This window comes from Anopheles merus, chromosome 2L, assembly GCF_017562075.2.
Source record: "Anopheles merus strain MAF chromosome 2L, AmerM5.1, whole genome shotgun sequence".
Lineage (NCBI taxonomy): Eukaryota > Metazoa > Arthropoda > Insecta > Diptera > Culicidae > Anopheles > Anopheles merus.
Window position 1 is genome coordinate 21,886,491 of NC_054083.1, and position 18,078 is coordinate 21,904,568.

General features: G+C 45.0%; 1 protein-coding gene across 15 annotated transcripts in view; it reads left to right on the forward strand.

The window, feature by feature from the left end:
• The window catches only part of LOC121591570, a 156,424-nt gene that overhangs the window by 26,419 nt on the left and 111,927 nt on the right, over positions 1–18,078 (forward strand). For 2 of the 15 annotated variants that reach the window (XM_041912244.1, XM_041912253.1), the window contains exon 1: positions 8,622–8,794. The exons of 7 other annotated variants lie outside the window; for them this stretch is intronic. The gene's annotated coding sequence lies outside the window, so the exon portion shown is untranslated. Of the gene's footprint in view, positions 1–8,621; positions 8,872–8,902; positions 9,767–9,798; positions 10,630–18,078 lie in introns of those variants that run through there. 6 more of the 15 variants (XM_041912246.1, XM_041912245.1, XM_041912252.1 and 3 more) reach the window with 6 other exon arrangements.

Genomic DNA, 18,078 nt, shown 5'->3' on the forward strand with positions numbered 1-18,078 from the left:
GGCTGCAGTCCTCCAACCACGGCTGCATCCGATCTCCGACAGGTTCGACTCCACCTGATCGAGCCAACGAGCTCGCTGTGCTCCTCTACGCCTCGTGCCGAACGGGTCGCTGACGAGCACCTTCCTGGTGGGGCATGAGTCCGGCATCCTCATCACGTGCCCCAGCCATCGTATCCTTCCGGCTTTGATGACCGTCACGATATCAGCACCGCCAAACAGCTCAGTTAGCTCGTGGTTCATCCTCCTTCTCCACACGCCCTGCTCGCACATACCGCCAAAGATAGTCCTTAGCACCCGTCGTTCGAAAATGGCGAGTGCGTTGGCGTCCTCCGTTAGCATAGTCCAAGACTCGTACCCGTAGAGGACTATCGGACGAATCAGTGTACGATATATGGCGCATTTCGTGTGTTGCTGGAGTCTTCTGGATCGCAGGAGTTTGTGGAACCCGTAGTAGGCACGACTTTCCTGAACAAGGCGCCTTCGGATTTCGCTGCTTACGTTGTTGTCCGAAGTTACGATCGTAGCAGAACTCCTCTACCACCTCGAGATCGTCGTCGTCAACTAATACTCTGGTTCCAAGTCGGGCTCTATCACGTACAGAGCCCCCGGCCAGGTATTTTGTCTTCGTCGCATTGATCCTCAATCCAATCCTCAAAGGAAACCAAAATTTTTTAAATTAACCATTGTTAAAACAAAAAAAAAACGTTAACAACATGCCCTGCATCGGTTCAAGACTCGCATGGACCGTCTCCCCTTTGCAAAACAAACTATTCGGCTGCGTGGTACTTGCCAAGTAGACTCGAAAGCCTGTATAGGCTGACATGACCTCGCCAAGAAGAAGAATAATAAGAAGCTCAAGCTCTGTGAATATTTGGAGATTTGTAAATCCCTCGAGTTTCATGAATCCCTAGTGATTCGTGAATATTTTGGGATAAATTAATATTTTAAAATATATGAATCTTTTGAGATGAATGAATCTTTCTAACCGAGATTCAGAATCGTTGAATCATTTCAAAGATTCATTCAATTAAAAAAATCTGAATCATATTACTTCTTCTTCTTCTTTGGCACAACACCCGGTGCTAATACCACAGCAGGATAGTCAGTCCTACGCATGGAGGCACGGTCTATTCGGCACTTGAATTCATGACGGGCATGTTGTTAAGTCGCACGAGATGACGACTGCACCACCAGACCGGCTCCTGAATCAGATTCAGACTAACACTAATACAGTTTAGGGCTACACAGAATACAGAAATGCTACCTTCGGGTGTAGGTGCATAAGTCCTGAATAAGAATAAATGAAATGAAATGAAATAAAAATATTAAAAATCAAATGACTCGCTCTCTTCTAAAAATGTGTCCTAGAAGTCTTTCAATAGCGATTTCCTTAAATATAGTGATTTATCGATAGTTTGAGTTTAAGTTTAAATTTGTTGCTTGTTTGTGATGTAAGTTATAATGAGTGCACGATATTGTACGAACAAAATGAAATCAGTGTAATTTTATTTTATTATTAATTTATACTTCAACTTGCTCGGCAAGGTTATTTGATGTTTGATTATTACGTTTTTGAAGTCAATGTACAGGCCGTGATAGCTTCCCAGAAGTTTAATTAAACGCCTCCTAAGGGTAAGTTGGGCTCGGGACGCGATAGTTGGACGATAAAGCTGTAAACCATTTCCTACCCTTAACGTGAACCATTATTCCTAGAACACATTGAAACTAAATAGCGAAACAACAAAAAGAAAACTATTTCACCGCGCAACAGTGTATGTGTGTTTGTGTGTGTGTGTGTGTTGTGCCCGGTAGCACGTGCCCGGGTCTACCTTGACAGAACCTATTCCGTTTGGCCCCGGAAGGGAGGCGCAAAGATCGAGCACACAGTTCGTACGAAGGTTATGTGCTCTAGCGTGCTATCTACATATTACCCACTAACCTCAATTTTATGCGAACCACCTCACCTTTAGTAAGTGAGCGCACACACACACATACATTGTAACATTCGTCTTCTTCCTCTCGCACTCACTACCAATTTTTCCACCGTAAGGCTGTTTCGGTCTGGTTCTGTTTTCCGCCTTCGGGAAGGAAGGAGATGCGCTTTCGAAGAAAAACACCCTCCTACTAAATTTTTCTACTAATAAAACCGTCAGCTAGGCTCCCGTCGCTACTGCTTCCTCCCCAGATAAGGGTTCGCCCCGTCTCGCTCACCTGCCGACCAAGACCGGAGGGGGTCAATCAAGGTGACCCCGACCGCGCGGAGGTGGGGTTAAGAGAGCCGGGGATAAAAACCGGTGATGAAGTCGTAACCATGCGGCCCGACTCCATCCTCGGCCAGAGCGATACCCGGGAATGGGGGTTTTCAATTTTTATTTTCCTTCGCATCGGATGGCACACAGGACGCTTACAGGATATAGGGGAGACGATTTTTAACCCGGATGAAAAAAGAATCCCCCACCACCACCACTATCACCATGGGCAGGTAGAAGTTCTGTTTTCCGTCCGTTTGGTTTCTGGGGTTTTTCCCTTTATCTTTCGTCTTCTGTTGTTGCTATAGCTCCACTCAGCTTACTAGCTCGTTTTACTTTACCCTACCACTCAATCAGCAATAAGAGCATCGCGGGCGGTAGGTAGTAAAGGGAAGGGGCAAGGGCGGAAGTCTTTTAAAGCGCACGGTATAGTGGCCCTGCAACGGGACGCGGGACCGAAGTATACGGTGCTGTAACGTGTGCATAAAGACAAAAAGGCGAAAAACATCACCCGGACCGGTGGCTTAATCGTTCGGCCTGCCTGCTACGGCACCGGGAGCTTTTGCGTTCCCGGGACCTGCTGGCGGCTATTTTTCATGGCGGTGGGGATTTTGTTTAGTTTCGATTAGCTTTCGAAAGCGCTGCTGCCGGTTGCAGGTGTGCACTAGATGGGTACGGATTAATGCTAACCCGATGGCGAGTGCCCGTTGTTGGACGATGGATGGGCCGGGGACATGGTCGATGGGTGAGTTGTTTAGAAGGGGCTTTTGTCCGCTAGCCCTGCAAGACATTTTCGATCGCTTGTGTGTGTGTGTGTGTGTTTGTGTGATACTTATAGTGATTGAAATTGCACCCAATGACTGTCGATACTAGTAGATAGTTTCAAACTGTTCGGTGTTATTTGAATAACACAGTAAATCGTTAGCTAATTGATCCTAGAAGAAAGGAAAATGAAAACATAAATAAGAATCGTCTGATTAATTAGCTAGATGTTTGTATTATTTTAAATTTTGACTAATAGAAAATTACACAATACAATACAATACAATACAATACAATACACTCCAGTTACACAAAGTTGATCCAAAAATGGCCGGTAGGTGTACCCGGTTGATTATTTTAATTTATTTAAAGAGTGTCCTGTTCAGCTAAGTGCACACTATAGCAATGTATGGCATTTTAAACAAATGTCTTTAAAGCGTTCCCGTTTCAATGGGGTTTGGGTAACTGGCTGACTAATAATTAATGTTTTATTAGCTCAGAGATGCTAAACAGTTGGCCGGCGAAGTCTTTCGGTGTGGCCTGCGACCGCTTGAGTCAAAATGTATCGCGCATCTCTGCTTCTACAGTCAGTCAATTCCGATTTTCAACTTTGCAGATATCTCTACTAATTGTCAGACCATCGTCCATCGCCATAAAATCTTATCGGTGTTGCTTTGTCTTTTCTCTATGCATGTTTGCATAAAAAAGATAATAATTCCGAAACACTGTTCGAGTTATAGAACAAAAACCATAAATGCGTATTTTGCTGAAATCGTGCATTTAATTCCGCACTTCTTCTTCTATTTGGGGTAACGTCCTACGCGGACATGCGTCATATACAGGCTTTCGAGACTTAATTCATTACCACGCAGCCGGATAGCCAATCCTTGTTACGGGGGGACGGTCCATTCTAGGATTGAACCCATAACAGGCATGTTATTGAGTCGTTCGAGTTGACGACTGTACCACGGGACCGCCCCTTCAATTCCGGACATAGCTCATAATAATCCCTTTATATTTAAGAAATTGTTTTTGTATAATAAAACTATTTGTTGGTTTGAAGTGTTGGATGAAACAACTGCAGTTTTAGCTTCAAACTCCTAAAAAAATCGTAAAATGCCGTTTTTAACTGACTCATACTGTGTGTGGTTTTGGAACATCAATTGTTCTTTTGTTTTTAAGGACTCAATCAGGGTTTAGAAACCTAAAGAGCAATTTCTGTAAGAAAAAGGCTTCGAATAATAAGCAAAATCGCTCATCAAACAGGGATCGCTCTGCCCTGAATCTTTGTTAGCATATTGTTTTTAGAAAATATCAAATTGAACCCCATTTTTAGGCATGGTTGCAGCTTAGAACATTATATTTCTGCAAAACGTTTAGAATTCTGCAGAAATCAAATGTCAGCATAAACACGTGTTACTTTTGATAGGATGTTACAAAGGATTTTAAGCTTTCCATGAAGCAGCACCAAGGTGACTATATACTAGACTACAGGTGAGCTTATAGCTCTGATTTTGGTCACCATAACAAAAAGGGAGGAAGGAAGTTTCCAACTTACGTAAAGACTGTTCACAATTAATACATGCTCAAAAATATTGATAGTTAAAATCACACCAATACCAGCATAAAATTTACTATTATGCTATGAATAAACCATTATTTAGTCATTGCCAGTTATTTGCCATTATTCTTGCGTATCTTATGTTATTAGCTGGTATAGATTTTGAAAATAGCTGATGCCTAGAGCCAAACGATAACAATCTCCTGCAAAAGTCCTTTAGTAATATGTTTCTTGGATTTAATAACATAATAATGTTGCATCAAAGTTTTTCTTTGTAACGTAACTGTTATCCCAATATGAACTGAAAGGAACTGCTAACGATCCGATTTTATATTACGCTTGGTAAAATGAGTTTGCACTCGATGTATCAGCTACTTATATTGAATATCTTCTTCTTTGGCACCACTGTCGGTCAAAGCCTGCCTGTACCCACTAGTGAGCTTGGCTTTCAGTGACTTAGACTTCAGTGATAGTTAGTCCTACGTATGGGGGAACGGTCTATTCGGGGCTTGAACCCATGACGTGCATGTTGCTATGTCGTACCAGTTGACGACTGTACCACCAGACCGGCCAGAATATATTTTTATATTTTATATATTTTGAATATTCAAATAATTTTTATCATTAAAATGAGTAAATATTTTAGCTAAGTAACTTAATGTTTATCTTCAGACATTTTTGCAATATAGGCTCGGGTAAAACTTACTTTTTCCCCTTTATGTCTTTAAAAAAATTAAAGCGAATCATTCAAAAAACGTTTCTACCTATAACACATATTATACAGACTGTATAGAATAAAATGTGTAGATCACTGTCGTGTTTTTTCTCTCTTTTTGTACTCATGCTCACCCATTTTTTTGCTGATAAACTTTTAGGCCTACTGCTTATATTGATGCACTTTCTGCGTTGTATGCGCTTTCCGCGTGGCCGATAGCTGATGAGACGTTATGTTCACTTACACGAGTGGTATCATAGCTGTGAGACGGTTTTGCAGCTCACTGCTGCTGCTGCGGCTGCTCGATTGCAGCCCACCAAGTGAACTGGAAAAGCATAACCCGGGAAAACCGCTAGACGAGCGCATAGAGTTTGATGGAAAGCTTTTTTCTCGTTCGATTTCGCTCACGCTCCCGCAACATCTCACTGAGCGGATGAGTGATGAAGCGAGTAATTTGAAGGAAATATGGGTGCCTCTGTATCACCAATCAAACGTTTAACATCTTGTTCAGGTTCTTTTGCAACAAAAATAATATAAAATATTTGTAGCACAGTGCAAACATTGAACAAGGTTGTTATGCCAAGACTCGTTTGTCGTTTGTCGCAGAACATTGATATCTCGAACGGCTTGAGTTTCATATCCCAAGGTGCTTGGGCATCAAACCTTAGGTTGCGATTTTTGTGACACGATACGAGACCGGACCGGTGGCCACGATATGTGTGTCTTACAGACACACCTTCTATCGTTAAGCATCAAGCCCCAAATCAAATAAAAAAAAAAGAAAAACACACACAAACATCAACATCTCCCTGCAATCAAACCCGTTCTTCTACCGTGTGGAGCGCTGGCAGACTTTGGGGATTTAATTTATTACGTCAAATTTACATATTTACCAAACCTAACCTTGTCTTGTCGTGTCGAGGTTCGTTCGCGACCGTACCGGTAGGAACCGGTTGGCAGCCGTGAAACGAACCAACCATCCTGCCAAGTTTAACCGTATTGCCGCGTGCGTGTGTTGTCACTTTCACTCGGAATGAAATCGAAATTTCCTTCCTTCCCGTTGCGTGTTTTGTAGGGTCGGATTGGGAAGAAAATTCGAACGCAACCTTCGTCCGCCAAAGACGTTTTCTTTAAAAGCGGTGCTAAAAATCGCTTATTGTGGTTAAATTTCACACCTCTCCTCTGCTACCAACGATGGTCACCGTGCTCGATTCTGGCTCATACATTTCCTGGAAAGAGCGAAACCATTCCCTTGTCCATTGATGATTTCGGACCGGAAGTGAAGTGATTCGTTTCAATTCCAAGTTAACGCCGCCAACGAGCAGGATGGGAATTTCCTTAATTTTAATTAAAAGAATCTTAGCAATTTGGCTGCAATTAGCCGGCGTGGTGAAGCGTGGATGAAGATCGTTACATATTTTCAGCTTTAGCCGCCATTAGCCTCCATCCTCCCTGTGGAGTGGAGCTTTTGAATAGATGCAAAGCAAAGTAGCAGCCAAAGCTTCCTTTTCCGCTGATTCGCTGGATGAATCGCGGTGTGTGACCATCTAACACCTCTTGCCTCGTGCTTTGTCTTGCCATTTCCAAAAAGGATATGTAGAAGACAGGAAGAAGAAGGTGTTCTGACGGTTCGGTCAGGCCGTTTCTCTGCTCATCCGTCAATGAGTCCCGTTCGTTGGCTAGTCACACTTTCCCGTTTGGCGATGGGCGATGACCCGTTGCCGCAAATTAGCATAGCAAATCAACGGCATCTAAACAGCGCCACATTATAGCTGATTACGTATTCATATTTTGGCGACCGAGCGCACTGGACCGATGCGAAGGAGAAATCTTTTACGCCGCGTGTACCGCGTAGAGAGAGAAAGATTAGACCGCGGCGTTCGGGCAAGGATCGTTTGTGATTTAATACGCGCCCGGAAGGTGCGTTTTTATTCTGTGCCCGCCCTTCTGTTTAAGGGCTCGGATGGCCAGGCTTCGGCGGTGTGCGTGAAAATGGGATATAAACGCAGCCAGGGAAACAGCTGAACTTGGTGTGCGGCCGCAGGAAATGGTTGATGAAAACGTGCGTTTTTAATTACACGGAACAGTGGAGTAGCAGAATTCGCAGAATGGACTCTGCGGCATTGCCTGGCCTAGGGGTCTTCGCCTTGGATGAGAAGAAGACAGCAAGATAAGCCAAAGATCGATCTAATATTGATGTTGTATGGTTAGGTTTGACGTTAGAATGGTTGCGAGTTTAGAATCAGAGTGAAATCATCCAGTTTAAGAGATTATGCGTTTGTTGTATCGAGGAATATTTTATCATTTGAAATGTAACGAACATCCTTTCAATCAGATTAGCATAAATATTTTGAGGTGCTTTTTATGTTTATCATCAATTTATTGTTGCCGTTATTCAAAGACCATATAACTTAATTTGATGACTTGTAAGCAAAATTACTGCTACTAGACTGTGCAGATTTCTTTGGACATTTAAAGATGATAATTCTCATTGTTGCAAGAACCTGCCCGCACGTTCTTTAACTGCTGGGAAGAATGAACTGTAGCAGTGTATGGGAATGAATTCTGTGCTCGTGCTGTTGCTGTTTGGCTATGCTGCGTTAACTCATGATGAGAGAGAAAAAGAGAGTTAGAAAAAGGCACGAGAGCACGGGGGAGTGTTTGCCGGAGATCTGACGCCTTTAATGAAGCTAACAAATGAGAGATAAATCGTCAGGTTAGGGTTTCCGAGGCATGTTTGTTTGGTGCAAATTATTTATCTATACACTTTGTTATATCAATTGCATTTTTTCATCAATTGGTTAAGATACCAAACAACTGTTGAACTGTTTCTAATCTGTTACCGTGTGAATTTGATATTTGTTTTCTATTTTTCTTTTGGAAAAAATATATGTCGAAGTGTTGAAAATCATACTGAGGAAATAAAAAAAAATATTATGATGGATATAAAATATCAGAGTGATATGTAATAATCACCCTAACCCACCTGATATTTATTGTGTTTGTTTAGTTACCTATACACACTTCGTTTGTGCTCATGTTCCGCCAAATTCGATTTTAGTGTTTTGTAGCATTCGGGCTCAGATGAACCAACAACCTCTTAACAAACCCTTGTCTAGCAACTGGAACTGGAACTTCAGACAGCAAAGGCCCTAGCTCACTCGTTCCTCGGTGGTTCATGCCCGATTCACAACCTATCTCGCACGAGCTCCCTCTACGCTCTCTCGCATCATTTTGATCGCTCTTTAGCTCTCCGCTCTCTCTTTCTCGCGCTCCGCAAAACCACGCAAACGGGAGTGCAAACGGAATTCATTCGCACACACACGGACAGTTCATTTCGTTCAAACATTCAAAGTTCTTCTTCGCTGTCGAGAAGAGGTGCGTGCGCGCTTCGAAACCGAACACTTCCTTCTTGCATTGAGGGAAGCAAAAAAAAAAAAACAAAAAATACCCCCGGACCGCGGAGCAAAAGGGAGGAAACAAAACGTGAGATGTCCACCGTAAGAAGTTAGCTCGTGCAAATGCTGCAAACCAGATAGCAGGCATTGGTTTTCACAAAACCGCGCTATATAGTTTGCTGAAAAGTATGTTTTTGACGCCTGACGCCCTAAGATAAGCGGGGTCTCACTGCTGCGGGTGTTTTTTTATGTGTGTTTTTGTTGCGAATTTTGCAAAGTGCTCTTTGGTGGTGGTGCTGTTGCTCTGGTGCTTGCTGTTGCGGCGGAGGCTTTGGTCCCGTTTGGCTGCAATGTTGCTCTTGTTGGCCAGCAACCACACCAGTGTATCCAATGTGTGTGTGCTTGTGCGTACGGTTGCATGGAAACGTCAAAAGTGCGTTACACAGGGGGTCTGGCCATTCTTTCGCCCATCCACCACCTCTGTGTGTTTGTGTGTGCCCGCTGCTGTCTTCCTCTGATCTTTCTTCTGTGCCTGTTTCGCCGGGAAGAGACAAGAGCCAGTGTCCCTGTGTGTGTGTGTGTGTGTTTGTGTTCCGGTGAATGAGAAGAGTCGTTCCGTTTGTAGGGGTTGGTGGGACACACAGAGAAATAGCAATAGCCGGAGAGCAGCGAGAGAGCGAGAGAGAGAGAGAATGAGGCCTGACAGTGCGTGTGCAGTGCAGAGGGGAAGGGGGAAAGAATATGAAGCAAAACAAAAACAAAAACCGAAAACAAAACAACACACCCATGTTTAATGCAGTCCCTGTCATCGGTAGTAAACAAAAGAGCAAACAACACCCAACGCAACCTACTGGAGGCTAGAAACAAAAGAAGAAGTAGAACGCACCCCGTCAGTGCGTGCCGTGTGTGTGGAGGGGTTGTTTCTGAATGTGATGGGGTTTCTGTTTCAGTGAGGGGCAACGGGTAGTGTAGGTTGTTTGCCGCAGCTCGTGCGCCACCTTCAACGTCGCAGCAGCAGCCAGGAGCTGCGGCGAACAGAAAAGTGTCTCGTGTCAAAAGTCATCTCAGGTCGCGTGAGATAGTATGTAGGCCGCCATGCCAGCTCTGGTAACCTAAACAGTGGAACATAACTCACCAGCGGAGAAGGTTGTACCCTCACTATCGCAGACACAGCGGCACTCGGTGGGGGTGCAGGAATGGTAGGGTGTCGCGATAGAGGGAGGGCGCAGCATTCCAAGACTCTCGCACCGAAGGTATGCAGTGTGTCGGTGTGTATGTATGTGTGTGTGTACGTGTCCCCCAAAACCTGCAGAGAGTGTTGTGGAGTGTGATTTCAAGAAACAAGACACCCCGTGCACAACTTGTCAAAAAAAAAAAAAAATAGCACGAAATGAAGAAAATAATATCGAAGGAAGAGAGCGAGTGCCGTAAAGCTGGTTCCCATAAAACAACACCCACCCTTAAGGGGGAGTTGTTCGTTGTGCTGAATTTGAGTAGATGAAGCAAAACAGAAAAAAAACGCACCTACAAACGAGAGGGAGAGGGCCTGGAGATGAGTGCTTAAGCTTTAAGTTAATGTGTTCGGGTGGCCTTCAGCGCCCCAAGTACACCGTCCGAGAAGATCGCTTAATTTTCTGCATGTGATCTGTCCGAGACAGGGGGCACCTTTGGGGATTGGGGAAAGGCAACACGGGTAATGTCAAAGGTTTTTTTTTTGCTCGTTGTCTGTGTCTTGCCTCTTCTCTTTCCCGTGTCTTCATGCGTGCGCTCTGTACTGACTGGGGGTAGGCTGTGCGTGTCGCTTGAGTTTGACAGTTGCTGGCCGCGAGATGCGTAAAAATGCGTGTGAAAATCTATGAATTAATCAATTTCGATGAGGCCGAATCATATCGGCGTGTGGTGAGCTGCAAAAGCTGCACAAGTGTTTCTCTGTGTTTGCGGCAGGTAAAACCAGGCCCCGGGTGTACCAACATAAAAGCGGCCCATCGGCAGCAAAGAGGGAAAACAAGTTTCTCACACAGGTGTTCCCACCGTCTTTCCCTTGCCTTTCTTTCCGGTCGCGACGGCTTCTAATGCAAAAAATCAACCTTTCGGATCGAGATTGATCAAGTGGCACACACACACAAACACACAGACGCAGGCAGACCGAGCTGGAGAAAGTACACCCCGTCGCTGTGACACGGTCTGTGCACCATTCAAACACTCGCGCAAGTGTGAAAGAGATGGACGAAAAAGTGATGATAGTGAGTGATAGGAGTGAAATGGAAACAACATGTGTGTGTGTATTCCGTCTTCAGTGAGGGACGGTAATCTAGTTAGCAGGGTGATGGTTTGCCACTGGAGAAGGAAGGGACGGGGGAGGGAGGTGTCTTCAGGGGTGGAATAAGGGTGAGCGTGAACACGCACGTTTGGGAGCGTACAAAACGGTACAGAAAGAGAGAACGAAAGAGAGTGCGAGTGAGCATTACAGTGGGTGAGATGTTTGTGTGAGCGAAATCGGAGAGAAAATGAGCTTTTGCCTGTGTGTGAAATGAGCGTTTGCTGTTTTTCACCATCGCAGAGCAGAGTGCATTTTCCCCGGACTGATAGCTATTTATGTGCAAGTTGGTGTGCGAATGTGTGTGTGTGTGTGTGTGTGTGTGTGTGTGTGTGTGTGTGTGTGTGTGTGTGTGTGTGTGTGGTTGTGTGTGTGTGTGTTTATTCTGGGGACCAAACAGCACACGCGTGCTTTAGAAAATCATTGCCATAATTGTGGCATGCAAAATGATCAAAAATTTGCAAATTTCATGGAAAATACGTTTTCTTCGAATAAGGCAATGGATTATGTTTTCACTTGAACTCTCAGAAAAAAATGGTTCCAATTAAAAAATGATTAAATGTTCCATTTCCAATATTTTTTTCCTGCTAAAATAAGCAATAGAAGAAGAAAAACATACACACACACATTTTCTATGAATTTCAGCCCGAGTTGAATGCTCGCTGAATGTGTGCACTGAAAATAGAACATCCTTCCAAATTGACAGGCTTCGACAAATGCAGCAGCTGTGTGTCGAAAAAAAGACTTGTTTCCCCTGACCATCTTTCTCGATTTGTCAACCACCGCTCTCCCTCTCAAAGTCGGTAACATGCCGTCCCGCCGTTCGAAGATAACCTACAAATGAAAAACGAGCAAAACACAACAACACAGCAACAAAAAATGTTATGTGCTTTTTCGCCGGGCTAGAGCCAGCCAGCACACGGTTTAGCTAGAAATAGGTGTGGAAAAAGAAACGGAAAACACAGCATAGCGAAAAAAAAAGGAATCAACACTGCTCCCTTTTGGCTTCAGTGCACGAATGCTTGGCTGAGCCCCCGGGGCTGGTTAAGAATATATGCCGAGGATAAGCTTGGCGTCGTTTGCTGGAGAGATAGATTCCTCCCCCAGAGAGCGCTGGGTGCTGGAAAACCTTTCCCTCTGCCTTATCATGCTAGAGACACAGAGAGATAGAGAGAAAGCAAAAGAGAACCAAAAGTAGAGCGTGAGCGTTTGCCTCTTCGGGTTGTGCTCTTAATAAACACGCTCCAATTGATAAAAGAACCAGAAGGCGCACAGAAAAAGGAAAAACTACAGTGAGAATGAGATAGGGAGAGAGAGAGAGAGAGAGAGAGAGAGAGAGAGAGAGAGAGAGAGAGAGAGAGAGAGAGAGAGAGAGAGAGAGAGAGAGAGAGAGAAAGAGAGAGAGAGAGAGAGAAAGAGAATGAGAAAGAGAGAGTAGGGAAAGGAAAATTGGGTATGTTGTGAAAAAACTTCACAGCAAGCGACTGAGTAAAAGAGAGAGAGAGAGAAAGTGCTACTTATCGTCAATAGGTTGCCATGGAAACTGTTTTCCAGTGGGTTTAATGTAACATGGGAAGCTTCGTTGGGCTTTTTTTCACGATTGCTGATCAAACCAAGGGAAACATCATACAGATTGAGTACATGTTTATCAATATTTGATTGAATATAGTTTTTGCTATGTTTTGAAGAGTTTTTTAAAGGCCAATAATTTATTGAAATAGTTGAAAAATGAAAAACGATGGTGTATGTATTATTTTGCATTTTCACTTTAAAGTTTAAAGGTGACATGGGCACGATTAAATCCCGACCCATCGTGAAGCTCCTTTTCTTTCCTTCTCACGTGTGTTGACGCCACAAAGAGTTCCTTGCAAATAAAGGGAAGATGAGGGATGTAAGTTTTCCCTCTCAAGTAGCAGAAGCACAATTTCCCAATGCGTGATTTATCCTTTTCCCTCGCGACCGATGTAACGTCGCTTGAAGGGCACAACCTTGACTGGGAAGGGGGAGAAGAGGATGGTATATCGTAAGGGAAATAGGAAGCATATACACGCAGCCACACACACACACACACTACGACAGAAAAAGGGTTTTGTGCAGGGAAAATACGGAAAATGTTGCTCGGAAACGTTTGAGGATGAATCAGTTAGACAAATGCTTAACGTCGTTCCCTACCAACCGGCTCAAGCCATCCTTCCCCCCAAACGGTTTGATTTCATTCGTCGGAAGTCGGGCTGACCTTTAACCGTATACCCAGCAGCGCTCCTTCGCCAGCGCGTCCTCTCCTTCCCCAGTGGGGCGGACAAATAGGGAACGATGTTGGGGTTAATTAAAGAAAATTAAATTCGTATGTGCGCGCGTCCGCGCCCTTGAAGCGCGTTTGGCCGCGCTATACTGCGAGGCGCCTCATAAATGGGCGGTTTGGAGCTTTGGGGATAGAGAAGGAAAATCGCGTTTTCTCTTCAGTCCCCCTGTATGTGCCGACGCAAACTGATGACGCACGATCAAAGCTGGCTGTGGAAATACGTGCGCGCGTAGAACTTTCAACAGCCGAATCCAAAGGGGCAAAGCTTATGCGATGGGTCCATTACACCTCTCGCGCTCCCCACGATGGAGGACGTGGGGGTGGGTTAAAAAACTTTTGGTGACAAATTGAATTTATTTAATTTATGATTCAGTTATGGTAGCGCCCAGCGTCGTTTGGTAATCGTTTTAAATGCATTGTCACTTTTTCGTCGCGTCACCCTCGGATTAACGGGGAATGATGATGATACCTGTTCAGCCAGTGACGTCATTGGAGCGGCTTGACTATTTTCGGATTGCAGGTTCGGTTTAAAATTAGGACACACTGAACAGTTTTTCTTCGGCTTCGTCTTTCCAACCGCTCGGAGCAGGAAGTTTAGCATCGCCGGTATGGCTCAATATGCAATCTGCATATTTACCGGATGCAATAAAGCAAACCGAAGTCAGTACACCAAACGATCCCGTCCTTTCGGTGCGGTGTGTATGTGTGTATGAGAATGACATAAAATGGCATAAATAATTCCACCGCACACCGCGCTTTGCCACAGTTGCTTACGTCGCACATTCTTTTGCCGCAGGAAGTGTTGCGAAAAAGTCCAAACCGGTCAGACATGACATTTGAGCTCGTCACGAACAGGGATAAGCAGGCTCTGGTGGCCGGCTTTTAAAATGTCACCAAGCTCCTTCTGACCGGTGGTACTGTTGTGCTAGCTGTGCTTTATGAGCGGCAGTGTTGTGTGCGGGAAGGTTGGTTTTATGGTCTCGCCCTGTCCTTAAGAGTGGGGACGACATTGGGTGAGGTTCCTTTTTTCACCTTTCCTTGTCTTGGAGTTTCCGAATGTCTTCGGAGTTTGTTGTGCCAAAAATATGGCCAAAGTAAAGCAGAGAAGTTCAACATACACACACCAGCATTGACCAGCGCATGGCACTGAGTGCGGCAAAAAGCAAGAAAATACCGTAGGAAATTGATGACGCAGACCGGTACACCGACACACCGATTGGCTGTGGAGTAGTGATGGGTACAGTTGGCAAAAATCCAGAATCGACTCCGACCTGACTCCGACACATTCAAAACCGACTTCGGAAAATAGACCCGTCCAGCATATTTCGGAGCCATCCGGAATCGTCTGGAGCCGTCAGGAATTGTCCGGAGTCATCCGGAGTCATTCGGAGTCGTCAGAAGTCGTTCGGAGTTGTCCGAAGTCATCCGGAGTCGGAGTCATTCGGAGTCGTCTGAAGTCGTCCGGAGTCGGAGTCCCAGAATCTGTTGGAAATCGCAGTCGACGAGAGTCGACCAAAGTCGGGGCCATCAGGAGTCGGGTGTAGACGGCCGGTGCAATGTTTTTGGACAGGTATTTGATCTCCGATTCCCGCCGACTCGACTTAAATCGCTATTCTTAGAAGAAAAAGACGGTTTATTAAGAGCACACGCAAATCGAAAGCGACTAAAAACCTCGAAAGGAAATGCTTTCGGCCGATTCCGACTCCAGTTGACTCCAGACAACTCCGGACGACTCCCAGTCCCGGCGACTCCGACTCTGGATGATTCTAGCTGACTTCGTACTATTCTGGCCGACTCCGGATGACTTCTGAAGACTTCGACTCCCAGCGGAACTAGTAGTATCGGAGTAGTATTGGAGTCGTGGGCGCGCTCCAAAGAGCACACCACCACATCTGCGGAGCGTAACAGAAGAAAAAGCGATAGGGCCTAATATGAATTTAAATGGGTCCTTCTAACGGCTGTTGGAATGTGTGTTTTCCTAGGTGGAAGTATTTATATGACGAAACGCGGACAAAAAAAAGTATCTTGGCATTGGAGCGTGAGTTTTTGTTTAGCTTTTAGCTCCAAAACTCGTCACCAACGGTCGTTTTTCCCGCTTTTCGTTCGAATTTTCCTTCGCTCAGCGCTTAAGACAATCCAGCACCAAGAGGCGTATTTCTTTGAACGGCAATCCTCCGCTCTGCAGGATATATAGCACCACCTTCGCCCTTGCCTGGCTCGATATTTCGACTGCAAAATGCTAATGAGAACGTAAGGTTGTTGTTTTATATTTCTTCTTCTCGTTTAAAACCCGGTTTCAAAGTGGGTCAACGCTGGAATGGGGAGCAGGAAGAAGCCAAGAGTTCTAATGCTTGAGGTGAGGTTAAAGGAAAAAGTGGTGATACGGAGACGGGAGCTGCTGGATCCAAAAGGGAAGAATTTATAGCATTTTTATGGAAAATTTAATAGAACGTCATCGTGAAAAATCGCCCAAGCGGAGACTGAGCTGCCCTTGCTGGGATGGGACGGGTGTCTAACGGGTGTATGTGTATGTGGCTTAATGTTTGTTTATTTGTTTTTCGTTTCTTGGTGCTTCTTGCTATGTTGTCGGTTTGGCCGCTTGTACGGTCGGCGCTGCCGAAATGATGGAATCGATGTGTTTTAATGGAGGAATATTTTTCCATTTTAAGCTGCATGTTTTGCACCCTCGCGAACAATGCCCAGAGCTGTGAATTGTGGAGTAGAATTCATGGTTAAGAAAGAGGGTGTAATCCCTCTCTGTGGGTTGAATAAGAAGGAATTTGTGTTTTTGTCGATTTTTAGAATAAAGACCACACCATGGATGTCTGGCGAATGGCCTAAAAGAAGAGGAATTAAATATTTAAACAATATTTTTTCCTCTTATGTCCACTTACACCATTTTGATGCATACAACATAAAACAACCATACTTAAAAAAGGCGCTAAAAGTGTTCGTCCTATTTTCAATCCTCACTGTGCGCACAGTGACGCATGTGTTCTACTCTTTTCCACAATCAATGATCAACCGAAACGATGCGCCAATGCCTTTTGTGTGGGCGTTGTAAGGATGAATTCTCCCACCTAACAACCGGTGAATGCTGCTGCCTTGATTAAAATTAATTTATACCATCCAAAAACCGGCAGCACTCTTTCCCAGAACTCGTTGGAAAGTTTAACCACAACAGAGCTATTTAATGCAATGGGACCAGTTAGTCCACCGTTTCTTCCTGTTTCACTGGAAAAAGGGGTACCCCCGTGTGTGTTTTTGTGTGTGTGTAGGAGCTTTTTTGTCCGTTCCGTCTGTAACACAGACACAAACACACATACTGTTTATACCAGGCGGTGCGAAATTGAAAAGAACATTAATAATCATGAGCACCAAACGAACAAACCTTTGGGCTGAAACGGGAAGGGTGTGTGTGTGTACACGCGACTCGAAAAGATTTAATTGATTTTGAAAACTTTCTCCCTCGCCGCGTAGCGTGGAATGGTGGGGTCGTTACGAGGGACGGTACGGGACATCCCTTTCACTACTCCCCCTTTCCTGTTCGGGACTGATGAATTTGTTTCGCACGCGATCGATCAACGCTTGGGCAGGGAATTGATGGGAACGACAACCACAAATTCAAATTGTGTCACATCGTCGCCCCTCCCTGGCGGCAATCCTTTAAACAAAACTTTGACAGTTACGCCCACGGACCCCGTGCCGCGTTTTTTTTTTGTGTGGCGCCTGTTTTCGAGGATTGTTTACACTTACCCAACACGGGCACGTCCGTCATCATCGTCCGCAGTCGGCAACCGGCAATGCTCCTCATCATCAAGCGCAATCATCACTGCAGCACCACCATTCGTCAGCAGCAGCTGTTTTCTCGGAAAATTCGGACGAAATACAGAGATAAGAGAATTTCCCAAACAAAAAAAAAACCTACGGACAAGACGAGGGAACAACACGACGAGCCGGTGACAATAAGTTTTGTTTGCACGTGGAAGTTTGCACGACATCTTCCTAAATCCTGCTCATCCGTGTGCGTTTCCCGGACCAGCCTGCACGCCCCTCTCCCTCTTTTCCATTAAGCTTCATGTTACCGCCCTTGTCAAAGGACGGATTGTATCGTTCTTTGATGAGCACGGTTGAGGGTTCGCTTTTCCCCCTCTCTATCTCTCTTGTTCCTTCTGATCGCAAAGCAGTGCAGGGAAATTGTGTACACAACGGCTTATATTTCACGGCTGCCAATATTTTGTGTACAACGCAGCACTAACCGCCGAGGATTGTCGATTGCTTTGGCTGTGCCGTCCAGAAGTAGTAGATGTCCCTTTTGGAAGTCCGTCGGCAAGTGGTGTCACCGACACCAGTCAGCTTTTCCAGAGGGGCGTGGTTGGGCCGAGCATTAGGTGTTTGGTTTAAATCCCTTCCACACTGGCACTGGCCTTAATTATAAACTTTAAGCACAGCAAGCCGCCTTTCCACCATTCCGGCCAACTTCCGCGCGGGTGTGTCGGGTTGATGTGAAAACGGATTTCCAACGGCTCTGGACGGGAATGTTTGGTGCCGGTTCTAGGTTTTGGTTTATTAGAACCATCCTGCTGTCCTGTTTGCAGCGTGTCCGTGTTGTTTTGTTCCCAAAGTTTTAGATATGTCATCGAGGGGAAGGGGAGGAAGTGAGGTATAATGTGGTAGGCTGGTGGGAGTTAAGCGACAGCTCCGGAAGGATTGTGTCTAGTGTTTCTGTGTCATGTGAAAGTGTTGGATGTGTCCGCACTCAAGTCCTTAGAAT